The sequence below is a fragment of the Nicotiana tabacum genome, chromosome 12 (assembly GCF_000715075.1).
Source record: "Nicotiana tabacum cultivar K326 chromosome 12, ASM71507v2, whole genome shotgun sequence".
Lineage (NCBI taxonomy): Eukaryota > Viridiplantae > Streptophyta > Magnoliopsida > Solanales > Solanaceae > Nicotiana > Nicotiana tabacum.
Genome location: NC_134091.1, coordinates 72,298,561 through 72,311,248, shown reverse-complemented (window position 1 = coordinate 72,311,248; position 12,688 = coordinate 72,298,561).

Here is a 12,688-nt window from a genome sequence, read left to right as displayed (position 1 = left end):
AAACTTCTCTTAGGGCAAAGGGAAGAGGAAATAAAAGACCTCCGAGCTGAGTTGGCCAAGGCTTATGTAGATCAGACTGATCTGTTTGAGCAAGTTAAGATACTTTTAAAAACCTATGGGCTTGATATCAGAACGATGGCTAATTTTTGGTCTCACAGTTGCAGCAAAAAATGAGATGATCGGGAAGCTGCGTGAGGAGGTCGATGTGATAAAAGCGGAGTCTTTGCTGTGGAAAGAAGGTATGGACCGCTTTGCTGCAGAGAAAGAAACTGCTCGAGCCCGGTTATCATCGGCCGAAACCCAACTTCAGAGAATGAAGGCAAAAGTCCTGGTTCAATAAGAAGAATAGAGGAGCTTGAGGCTCGATTGGCCTCTGCACTTGCCAAGGCCGAATCTGATGCCGAAAAGGCAAAGGCCGATGCGGATGCACTCGTGGCCGTCTATCGGGCCGATGCTGAAGCTGCCCAGGTCCAAGCAAGAGAGGCAGTCAAGACCGCCGATTCTCGAGCACATTGGGTCGATGAACTTTCTAAGTGCCGATCTCGGAGGGAAACCCTCGAGGAGATCCATGCTCATGGTTTCAAACTCGCTGAAGAGATAAAAAGGGCCAAAGAACTCAAAGCTGATGTTGAAGCCTTAGTTTCCGATGACGATGATGATGACAATGATGATGACGATGGGAGTAAGAGCAGATCCGAGAATGGTGGGAGCCTGATAGAGAAGAGACAGCTCCTGGGGATGACCAGGAAGCTTAGTCCTTAATTTTTACGTTGTAATCAATCATGTAAACAATTTTGTATATAGAAATATCCCATTTTTTTGCCGACTTGCTTCTGTTTTGTTTCCGGTCTTGTGAAGACTTTATTCACGCCTTATGAATGTTTTCACAAGGATTTAAACAACTTAATCAAATTTGGACTTCGTGGCCTCTATAATCGAGCGAGCGCTTATTCAAAATTGAAGTGATGTAGCCTTTAGGCTTATTAGTTGAGTCAATGATTCGAGCTCGAAGAAATATAGCCTGTAGGCGTAATGGTCGAGTGAATGCTTGCTTGAACTCGAAATAAAAGTAGCTCGTAGGCTTAGTAGTCGAGTGAATGATTCAAACTCGAAGTAATGTAGCCCGTAGGCATAATGGTCCACTGAGTGCTTGCTCGAACTCAAAATAAAAGTAGCCCGTAGGCTTAGTCATCGAGGGAATGATTCGAACTCGAAGTAATGTAGCATGTAGGCGTAATGGTCGAGTGAGTGTTTGCTCGAACTCAAAATAAAATTAGCCTGTAGGCTTAGTAGTCGAGTGAATGATTCGAACTCGAAGTAATGTAGCCCGTAGGCGTAATGGTCGAGTTAGTGCTTGCTCGAACTCGAAATAAATGTAGCCCGTAGGCTTAGTAGTCGAGTGAATGAATCGAACTCGAAGTAATGCAGCTCGTAGGCATAATGGTCGAGTGAGTGCTTGCTCGAACTCGAAATAAATGTAGCCTATAGGCTTAGTAGTTGAGTGAATGATTCTAACGCGAAGTAATGTAGCCCGTAGGCGTAATAGTCGAGTGAGTGCTTGCTCGAACTCGAAATAAATGTAGCCCGTAGGCTTAGTAGTCGAGTAAATGATTTGAACTTGAAGTAATGTAGCCCATAGGCATAATTGTCGAGTGAGTGCTTGCTCGAAATCAAAATAAATATAGCCCGTAGGCTTAGTAGTTGAGTGAATGATTCGAACTCGAAGTAATGTGGCCCGTAGGTGTAATGGTCGAGTGAGTGCTTGCTCGAACTCGAAATAAATGTAGCCCATAGGCTTAGTAGTCGAGTGAAAGATTTGAACTCAAAGTAATGTAGCCCGTAGGCGTAATGGTCGAGTGCTTGCTTGCTCAAACTCGAAATAAAAGTAGCCTGTAGGCTTAGTCATCGAGTGAATGATTCGAACTCGAAGTAATGTAGCCCATAGGCGTAACGATCGAGTGAGTGCTTGCTCGAACTTGAAATAAAAGTAGCCCGTAGGCTTAGTGGTCGAGTTTATCTTAATTCTGTTTGCGTAATAAATCTCCAAATAGAGGTATTTTTCTTGGATATAAGATGCCGGTAAAAAGGAGAACTTTCTTTGCAGGTCATTATACATGTGTTCATGTTTCGCGTCTGGGTTCGGGCCAACTACATGAGCATGGTTCATTTTGACCATTTGGCTCTTACAACTTTTCCTATTGGAACCCCGTTGTTGCGAAATAACTTTCTTGCATCAGAACTTGATATATTTGAGGGCTAATGCCCCCCAGTATTCGAGGTAACTTTCTTGCGGGACCTCAGATATTGTCGTAAATGCTGCACGATCAATGGTTGCCTCATTAAAAACCTTGTCGAAAAACCCATTTGGGATAAAACCGGTCTAAGGAAAAAAGAGTGCAACGCGTGCTTTTTAGCGAGAGGTCCGTCCCTTGTTCGGACTTCTGCAGAGCTCCTGATCGGACTTCTGCAGGGGTTAGTTTTGAAATGTAAATAAATATGGGAGGGTCATACCTTAGCAGTAGTATCGTTTTAGATATGACACATTCCAATTGCTTGATAGTTGTTTGCCGTTTATAATGTCGAGCTTGTATGATCCCTTTCCGACGTTCTCAAGAACCTGATATGGTCCTTCCTAGTTCGGTCCTAGTTTTCCTTCGTTCGGATTTCGGGTATTGAGGGTGACATTCCTTAGCACTAAGTCCCCGGGCTTAAAATGGCGGAGCTTGGTTCTTCGATTATAATATCTTTCAATTCGTTGCTTTTGGGCGGCCAATTGGACGAGAGCAGCTTCTCATTTTTTGTCCGATAATTTGAGGCTAGTGTTCATAGCCTCGTTATTTGATTCTTCTGTTGAGTATCAAAATCTGGCACTGGGTTCGCCGACTTCGACTGGTATCAAGGCTTCGGACCCATATACTAAGGAGAACAGGGTTGCCCCCATACTAGATTTTGACGTTGTTCGATATGCCCAAAGGACTTCGGATAGGATTTCTCTGCATTTTCCTTTAGTGTCGTTCAGCCTCTTCTTTAGGTTTTGAATGATAGTTTTGTTCATTGATTCGGCCCGTCCGTTCCCACTGGGGTGATACAGTGTTGATAATATCCTTATTATTTTGTGATCTTCGAAGAATTTCGTCACTTTGCTGCCAACAAATTGTTTCTCATTGTCACATACTATTTCGGTGGGTATCCCGAATCGACATACGATATGATCCTAGATAAAGTATATAACTTTTTTCTCTCTTACTTTCTCGAACGCATGTGCTGCAACCCATTTAGAAAAATAATCAGTCATAAATAAAATGAATTTAGCTTTACCTGGGGTTGATGGCAGAGGGCCGACGATATCTATTCCCCATTTCATGAATGGCCATGGGTATAGGTCTTAGTGAAGTTGCTCTCCGGGTTGATGGATCAGGATCGACTTCGCACAAGTCAGTCTAGGCAGAAGCATTATGCCGATTGTAGAGTTCGTGATGTTGCATTCATGGTTGGAGAGAGGGATTTGCTCCGGGTTTCACCAATGAAGGGTGTGATGAGGTTCGAAAAGAAGGGCAAATTGAGCCCTAGGTATATCAGACCCTTTGATATTCTTGAAATAGTTGGTAAGGTGTCCTACAAGCTTGCATTGCCACCTTGATTATCAGTAGTTCACCCGATGTTCCATGCTCCAGAAGTATCATGGTGGGCCGTCCCATGTATTAGATTTCAGCTTAGTCCAATTGGACAAGGATTTGACTTACGAGGAGGAGCCGGTGGCCATTCTAGCACGGTATGTCCGGAAGTTTAGGTCTAAGATTTATCCTTCTATTAGAGTGCAGTAGAGAGGTCAACAAATCGAGGCAGCTACGTGGGAGTCCTAGTTCAATATGCGGAGTAGATACCCCCACCTTTTCACCAGTCCAAGTACCTTTCTATATTCGTTCGAGGACGAACGTTTGTTTTAGAGGTGGAGAATGTGATGACCCGATAGGTCATTTTGCATTTTGGCCTTTATTTTCGAGTTTCGAGACCTCGACTAGCTCCGTTTATCATTCCTCGCTTTGTGTGCGCAGTCCTATCTTATTCCAGAAATTCTTTATGTGAAAAATTAAAGTAAGTGTGGATTTCTTCCTTAAAAATGATTTGAGTTGACTACGGTCAACATTTTGTGTAAATGGACTCGAATCAGTATTTTGACGATCTAGGTGGGTCTGTATCGTGATTTGGGACTTGGACGTATGCCCGGAGTTGAATTTGAAAGTCCCTAACTTGTTTTGACATGATTTGTTGAAAACTAGTAATTTGAAGGTTTAAGGAATTCCGAAGTTTGACCGTAGGCTGACTTTATAACTATCGGGTTTGGATTTTTGTGATTGGATGGGGTCCCGGGGACCTCGGGTGTTTTTAGGGATGGTTTCAGATCATTTCTCTATGTTTTGCAGCTGCTGGTTTCTGGTGTGTTTGGTTTGCATCGCGATCGCAGAAGTAGGGTTGCGATTGCGAAGGGTTAACTGGACTGGTGGAGATTTTGTTCATCACGATCGCGATCGCGGAGCTGGAGCAGGTAGTACTTCGCGTTCGCGTGGGAAGAGTTATGAACGCGATGGGTTGTGGAGGCAGGCCTGTTTAATGCGATCGCGGATGGGGTCACGTGATCGCGTAAGAGGAAATTCGCTGAGGCTAAAATTTGGCCTTCGCGTTCGTGTTGATGGGCTCGCGTTTGCGAAGGCTTGGGGCAGGCTACGCTTCACGATCGCGAGAAGGACCTCACGTTCGCGTAGAGTAATTTCTTGGGCGAGGCTGGTTGGCCTTCGCGATCGCGAAGAAGGGTCGATGGGAATAACACCTCTAAAAATCGAGTTTTGGTTCATTTCATCTCATTTTTCTCATTGGAGCCAACCTTGGGGGCGATTTTTGAGTGCCATTTTCATAATCTATCATGAGGTAAGTGATTCCCACTTGTTATAAGTTAAATACATGGTTTATATATATATATATATATATATATATATATATATATATATATATATATTTAAACATGACAATTTGTGAAAATTGTGGGATTTTTGAAGAAAATCCTAGAAATGGTAATCTTGGATTTTGATCCCAAAATTGGATATGCAGTTAGGAATAAATTATAGTATATTTTAGTTCGTGGTGCTAAGGGTAATATTTATCATCGAAATTTTTTGGAATCCGGGCGCGTGGGCCCAAGGGTTGACCATGTTGACTTTTGGATTAGAGTTGGGAATTGGTTATAAATTGTTGAATTACGAGTATTTGAGTATATTTTGATTAGTTTGCATGTTGTTTGATTAGTTTCAGATCGCTTGGCATCGGTTTGAGGAGTTAGAGAGGCGTTGGAGTTAGTTATTGGATTTCAGAGCGATGTAAGTCTCCTGTCTAACCTTGTGAGGGGGCAATTACCCCGTAGGTGTTATATTTGTTATGTGCTACATGTTATTGGAGCTACACACGTATGAGGGAGGTGACGAGTGTCTGTGCGTATGCTAGAATTCCTGATTATGTCCGGGTAGACTTAGACTCACGCCATGCTTTAATTGTACTATTTGAATTATTCTTGCATGTTTAAAAGCTTTAATTCACATTATGACCTGAGACTAGACTTACGTAGAGTAATTGACTTGCTATTTTAGATACTTGATGAGCTACTTGATTAGCCATAGAAATTGTACCTCCCTTACGGATTTCTCTCGCGTTGTGCGTATTCATATGAAAGTTTTCTTAAATTTCATAACGCATACGTATATTTGTGAGTGGGGTCAAGGACCCGTAAAAACTTCATATTCTAATGGGATCGGGCAGAACGCCTCATCAGTCCTCTTATGGGATCGGGCCATTCACCTCGGCAGTATGATGTATATATTCTTATGGGATCAGTTCGTTCGCCTCGACAGTGTCTTGTATCACACTCTTATGGGATCGAGCCTTTCGCCTCGGTAGAATATGGTAACACACCCTAATGGGATCGGGTCGTTCACCTTGGCAGGATATTGTAACACACTCTTATAGGATCGAGCCGTTCGCCTTGGCGATTTTATGAAACACTCTTATGGGATCGGGCCGCTCGCTTCAGCAGAATCATGCGTAATATTTGATAAAAAATCAGTGTACCCCATGAGTTTTCCTTACTTGAGACGTGATATGTTATCTAGTGTTGACCATTATGTATTCCATTCAAGGTAGTATTCGATATATGAGGACTTTGCGTTTACTGTTCAGTTGAGGATCGTGTTATGTACTAATATCTGTTTTTACTGTTCTTACTTGCCATGTTTCGTACAAGTCTACTTCTATTATTATACTTGATTTATTGAACCACTAGTAAGTGTCGATGTCGACCTCTCGTCACTACTTCTCTAGGGTTAGTCTAGATACTTACTTGGTACACGTTGATTTACATACTCATGCTACACTTGTGCACTAATTATGCAAGTACTGAGACATGTATTGTTGGTAGTCATCTTGGCACATAGGCACAACTGCGGAGTGAACTTTATGGTGAGTTGCATTCTACGATTTCGATCCACAGCACATAGAGTCTCCATAATATTCGTTTATTTTAGCCTATCTAGATTGTATTCCAGACAAAGGTTATATTAGTATTGTACTCCCTAGTAGATGCTCATGTACTTGTGACACCGGGTTTTGGGGGTGCTTGTGGTTAGTGGATACTCACAGCTGTATAAAATATTATTAGTATCACTTCGCCTTATGATTTATTCGTACTCGGTAATTTGGTTAAGAAGAACATATGTCTCTATGAGATCTAGTTTAAAAAGTTAAAGTGGATTATTATGTTTGGAGGTTCACGCATTGGCTTGCCTAACAAATTGTTGGGCGCCATCATGACCTGTTAGGGGATTTGGGTCGTGACAGCTTGGTACCAGGGCTCTAGGTCACTTAGGTCTCACGATTCATGATCAAGTCTAGTAGAGTCTTGCGGATCGCTACAGAGACGTCTGTATTTATCTTCGAGAGGCTACAGAGCTGTTAGGAGAACTTCCCTTTCTTGAAACCTTGTCGTGCGATTTGATTTCGTTGAAGCTTATGTATTTGGTTCATTCCTACTCATTCTTACGCGATGTCGAGCATTCGGTCTCAGTTGGGCACCTGCGAGTTGTGGAGATGCTACAGATACGGTGCGGGTCGTCTTTCCATGCGTATACGGGCGAACTATTATCGTTACTTTGTGGAGGGGTGTTATGTCGTTTCAGCCTAGTGTTAGTGTTTCCTATGATTTCGAGGCTATGCATAATATATTGTGATGTTCATGCGTTGTTATCGCGAAGTACTGGTGTAAACGGTAGGGTTCTTACGTATGTGTTGCGGCAGTGAATGACTCGAGAGGAGGTTTATTCGGTTAATGGTTTAGAGATTCAACATTTAATTCTAGCAGAGGAGAGGCAAATGGACTATGGATGTTCAGGCTTTGGTTGACGGAGTAGCGAAATTGGATATTTTTGAATTTGGTGAAATTCTTGTTAATGTTGTGGTGTCACCGTCCTTGATTGAACGCATTAAGGCTCGTCGGTATGTTGGTCTTCATTTGTTTGCCTCTGGGAACGGTGTTGTGAAATGGTACCTAAGAAGTAGTTAATAGAGATGGTGGTGTGTTGCGACTTTAGTATCAAATCGGTGTTTCCAGTGTTGATGGTTCGAGGGAGAAGGTCCTTGAGGTGGTTTCTATGCTTAGGAAGTTCGAAGGTGACGAGAAGGGCTTGATCGGAATGTTGGAAAATATGAATATTTGATTATTGTTTGGGATGCAATATGGCTTCGAGTTTTAAACATATTGTTGGACCTTCGGGCGATGTTAATGAATGAAGGGATTCTTACGGATGGCAGATGCGTGTGGACCCAGGGAGATTAATTGATTTCATGATGGATGTTGTTGACGACTAATTTTGACCCTCTCTTTAAAAATTAATTTATTTATACTTAATAGTTTACAATGTATATTTTGAATATATTTTCAATCAATAACACCTATTTTTACAAAATTAATTTGTTATTAGTAATTCTGAAATTGATAATTTAATTTTTTAATTGTAATTATAAATATATCATACTTACTATTTTACGATTATTAAAATAACCCTTATATATATTATATAGACCTTACAATTAGTTTAATTAGTTATTCTTTGATTATTAGTTAATTGGTCTGTCATTTCAACAATTCAATACTAATATCACAATTTGGGAAAATAGATTATTTTATAACTAATTATTTTACAATAATTAGTAGTGTATATGATAATTATAATATTACTATATTTTTTATTGAAAATAATTAAGTTTATTTAATTTAATTTTAAAAGGGATTAAATGGGCTAAATGCTATAATTGCAATTCTCTATTAAATACAAAGTGGCTATCTTTTAAATTTATTGTGGCCCAAATGACAAGCCCAATCCAGAAAATACCCAATCCAAACAACCCCCCTCCACTTTGGCAATCCATGCCACTCCCATTAGACCAATCAGAGATTGCCACATCACCCGTCCCAATCCACTCACAAAACAAACATAGCCCATCCTGGCCGTTGATACATATTATCAACGGACCAGGATTAATCCCATTTTTCCATTTATTTTTAAGGCCCATCTCGTTTTATCTCCGCCGTTGGATCATAAGAATCCCACGACCATCAAATTTTGTAAATAAATCATTTTTAAAACACCCAACTCTCAAAGTAATCGAAGTCGTTGATCAAATGATCCAACGGCTCCCATTCCTTTTCTCATTCTTATCCCTAGAGACAACCAACCCCTCCCTCAAACCCTAGAATCATTTCTCTATTGACTCTGCCGCCTCTCTTTTCCTTTCCTCTCTAAACGCTCTCGACCTTCCATGAATGAATCAACCACAAACCTTGCACAAATTTGTGCAAGGCCACAAATCTTGACCCAAAATCATTCCTTATGCTTCCATATCTGGGATTCTTGCTGTTGCTTTCCCGTTTCGTCATAGAGAATCAAATTCTCGAGTTCTCTGACCCAAACACAAATATGAAACTTCAATCTTTAAATCTTTTGATGCTGCGATGAAATTAGAGCATGCATGAGCTCCTCATGATGATTATTCTAAGCAGAGGTCAAATGCAATAACCTCTGGACCTCCGGTATTTGTCCGATGGGTTCTTCACTAGTAACAACTGTCGTGCACTTAGATAAGAGTCTCACTTATTTCTTTTCCTCTGATTCACTCTGATTTCACCCTCTCTGCTATCGTCATCTGTCCTTCGTCATCTTGTACTATTGATTTGAATCTGAAACCTTAGGGCTTCACAACCACTATAAATTGGGGCTTTTAATGCCTTCACCTAACATACAACAAGATATACCTACTAGCTACACCTAACTTCTGAGAAGTTAATGCGCAATATAGTGTTTAGGAAAATTTCGATTCAGTTGATTTCTTGGTCAATTTTTTCTTTTCTTTTTCTCTCTAATTCTGAGTGTGTTACTGATTAAGAGATTTAGCTCTTGGCTTCCTAAAGTCTAATTTGAACACTCGTTTGGTTTGCTGCCCCAAAGGAGGTCGGTAAAACCTCAACCTTGTTCTTCTTTTACTAGTTTAAATCCCTGAATATAAAGTGCTTTACTATTTATGTTGATTGATCTTATTGATAATGCGTTCGTGTCTTTTAGCTATTTTATGTGCTTGTTAATGATTGCCAAGTAGATTCTGCAACCATGAACTTCTTTAAGATATTTGAATGCTGTCATTGATACGCATATGATGACTCATGTCTATTGTTAACTCCGAAAGGACCAAAGACTTCTTAATGTCTAGTTCCAAACCTCTCTCTCTTATGTTCTGTTAACATTGTCATGACGCTTACACTAATCTGTCTTGAATATCATTTTACCATTCTACATTGGTTCATTCAATAGCTTAGAATACAATATAGCATGATTCTATTAGGTGTTGAGAATCATGTTGTTATTATGGTACTGATGCATTAGCTTATGACATTCAAATCTATTCTTACCTCTTTAATAGATCTCTGTGATTCTGTCAGTTACTTGATTGAACTCATGACTATTTATATAGGCATATCTTGAGTTAGTTGTATCTTCATGCTACGTTGTGTATGATTTCGAGATTGCTTTATATTGAATCTAAGTTATGAAGAGCTGTTGAAATATACTTGAGTTATGGTAACACATTTGTTCAGTTAGAACACTGCTGCTAAGTTTCCTTTGTACCTGAAGCCTAATCCCAGACATGCTTAGCATGTTTCCCTTAATGTGATGATATCTTTATCCTTTTCTTGGACCTCACATGATGGTATTGTTAGTAACACTCCCATGATATGATCTCTGCTAAATGCCTTTTGTGTGTGTTTGTGATCCTGTGTTCAGTTGTGTTATTCAGTGTCTCTATTTGTCCTTCATGACTACATACATGCCCACACTGTTTTGAAACCTCATAAGTTCTCTGAAGTATACTAGACTTAACTTGTGAACTTCAAAGAAACCCCTTTTGTTACGACTGCTTGGATACGACATCCTGCTTTATTCTAATGGGATTAGTTTGAAGTTAAAAACTCTTAAAAGAAGTGAATATGTCATTAATTCTTAAAGTTAAGTAGAATTGATGGTTTGAGATCCTTTTAAGTACTCGTAGAATATCTAATTGGATTTATGAACTTGTGACCTTGTTAATATCCTTAGAAGTTATAATTAAAGTTTGCTAATTTGTGATCCTGTTAATCTCCCTAGAAGTGCTGTTCTAGGATAAAATCTGTGACCCTGTTAATGCTTCAGAAGTCCTAGTTGTAGTTTGGTATCTGTGGTAGTACGAGTGGAAGTTCTGATTATGGTTACTGCTTTGAACTTCTATCAATAATTCTTGAATGTCCTATTTAAAGTTGTCAGCCTGTGCCTCTTGATTAAGGCTTCTGATCTGTATTTATCGTTGAAGCTGTTTGGCTTGTGTATGTATTAGCATTCTTTGGAGAGCATCAACTAAAGTAATTATCCTGTAATGTTGTTAACACTCTTCAGGGGTTTTAATTATAGCTATTAATCTACCTTCTCCCGATCCTCTTTAGAAGTTAATTGAAGCTATTGGTTCATATCTTTGTTAATACTTTGAAAGTCCCAACCAAGACTGTTAACCTAAGTGTACTAGAGGGCAATACTTAAAACCAATCTGTTAACTAGTGTAAATGAGGGCTATTAAGACAAATGTGTTTGTCTTCTGTTGCAGACTTGAGCCATGTATTTTTTCTATCTTAAAATACTTAGCCTTAGGTGTTTGTTCTTAACAGTAGTTTGATAATATCTCTGCCTCTATGTATGTTTGAAGCGTATTCCTTCTGAACATGCTTAACATGTTTATCATCCATTTAGTTTGGAAATGTGTTTATGACAATACAGATAAACTGTCTTGTAGTCTTATAATGTTCTATTTTGGCCTCATGAGAAAAGCATATACTTTTGTGGTATGGTATTACCGTAGTGATTGGATTTACATTGAAAGTGCCTCATTGGAACTTAAACCTGTGGGGAAGAGTGAGTGTGAGTGGTTAGGGGTATTTGGGAGTAGAGTTTAACTCTTGGTTGGGTTGGTCCATTGACACAAGCATTGCTTTGGGCCTTGAGACCCTTGAGAACTTTGAAGTGTCAGGGGATTCAAAGGGAGATTTGACCTTGAGTGGAATTCTACCTTTAGCCTCTTATCTATCGACATTCATTACTCCTTTTAGGTTTAGTTTTTAATGACAACAAAAAGTTTTCAGTGTAAATCACTTTACCATATGTGACTCCACATTAGTATAACCTTTCATAATATTTAATTACTGTTGGTTGTTATATTTTGTTCAAGTAATTTACTTACATATTTCATGCATGGTTGTATGTATAGAGTATTATATAAAATGATCTTCTCTCTTTCTTTTTGAACATGTGCAGTAATTGGGCCTGCTGAGTTTCTCAAAGGAACTCAGGCCCAAACCTTGTACCAATGCTTCTGAAAGTTAGAGTTCACTGTTGTCCGTTCCTGCTGATTGCTGGGCCTACCTCTTTCAGACCCAAACCAGAGTCACTCCTCACCCTTTTACTGCTTCATTATATCTTATTATTTATGTCCTCTTACATGTATATGATGCTGCTCTCATCATATTTGATTTAATTGTTTTACTTTACCTTTTCAATTACATATACAACTTAGGCAAGCCTTAAAAGACATAGGGTTAAAAGAAATACTAGATAGTAACCAGTTCTCAATTCGTTAATCATGTACTATTCACATTATTAATCTTTTATGTTTTACTAAGCTTTCATTAAGATTTTGAAGGCGAAATAGCTTAGCAAAAGACAGTGCTCCCGCTCAGCAAAGATTTTTAAAATGATTCCCTTAAGTCTAAGATTTAATGATTTCAGAAGCCAAGGTATATCTTAGGCTCACTTTATTACAACATCTTTATCTTATTAGAATTACATGAACATCAATTCTTTTGAAAACAAAGTGTTCTATAACTTAGCCCCTTTCCACATGTTTATAAATATTAACTGCTCATGTACATATTTTTAACTCTTTCAATTATACACACCAACATTATATTCCAAGACTCTTTATAAATTCATACCCCTTTAAAATCTCGCATCCCTTTTGTTAATATCATATTCTCAGTTAGATATACAGTAAGCCGTACTCTTTAACACTAATT